The 982-nt window shown below is 43.0% G+C and overlaps 1 non-coding gene across 1 annotated transcript; it reads left to right on the top strand.

Annotated features, from left to right (window-relative positions):
* Positions 1 to 664: 664 nt before the first annotated feature.
* On the top strand, positions 665 to 770 carry LOC131147402 (small nucleolar RNA R71). The gene has a single exon (XR_009134785.1). It is a non-coding gene; the product is annotated as a small nucleolar RNA R71 (small nucleolar RNA).
* Positions 771 to 982: the final 212 nt, after the last annotated feature.

Genomic DNA, 982 nt, shown 5'->3' with positions numbered 1-982 from the left:
CTCTTGAAAGGAATTATGGTTAGTTTGTTGAAGAGGTGGTTGTTGAAATAATGATTGCTTCTGCATTGCAATAGGGGGATCTTGGAAATTTGGATATGGTCGAGGGAATGAAGCACTAGGGTTCTGTTGAGGTCTTTGGACTTGAAATCCTGGAGCTTGTGGCCTCAATGGGAAGCTAGGGTATTGCTTCCATCTGGAACCATAGGTACTTGAGTCGTAGTTGTTTGCTTGTCGACTATACCAATGGTGGGTGGCCTTTACGTCCTCATGCACAAGCTCAAGTTGGGGAGTCGTGTGTAGACAATTATAGCATGTATGCGCAAGGTCGGAACAGTTTGCACAAACTTCTACACACGCCATCGGTTGCGGTTGTTGTTGTAAAGACAAAAACTGATCAAGTTTCTAGGATATTGTGTGTAGAGTGGGGGTTTGGTCATGGTTGGTGGTCAACTCGTAGACTCCCTTAAGTTTAGAATTTGATGGATTAGGTAGTCAACGAGTGGCAGCCATGTGCTGCTGAGAATTTTCAGTTAGGTTTTCAAAGAGAATCCAAGCCTCGTTCTCGTTCTTAGTGAGGAAAGTACCTCCGCATGACGCAACAACCATAAACCTATCTCTCTCAACCAACCCTTCGTAAATAGTTTGCACTAATTGCTACTTGGGGACCTGGTGATGTGGGCATTTACGGAGTAGGTCCCTAAAGCACTCTCAGGTCTAAAAAAAAAGTTCCCCATCCATCTATGAGAAACTTGTGATGGCTCTCCAAAGCTGGTTGGTCTTCTTAATTGGAAAGTACTTCTTAAGAAATTTATGTTGCATGGTGGCCCAGTTGGTCATCGAGTTCGGTTCTAAGGATGTCAGCCAATATTTAACCTTATCTTTTAGAGAGAATGGGAAAAACCTAAGACAAAGAACAACATCACTGAAATTAGGGATGCAGATGGTGGAACAAATTTCCAAGAATTCATCTAGATGCCGATAA

Source organism: Malania oleifera, chromosome 1 (assembly GCF_029873635.1).
Source record: "Malania oleifera isolate guangnan ecotype guangnan chromosome 1, ASM2987363v1, whole genome shotgun sequence".
Classification (NCBI taxonomy): domain Eukaryota; kingdom Viridiplantae; phylum Streptophyta; class Magnoliopsida; order Santalales; family Ximeniaceae; genus Malania; species Malania oleifera.
The sequence above is the reverse complement of the archived record's forward strand: the minus strand, read 5'-3'. Positions and strand labels throughout refer to the sequence as shown.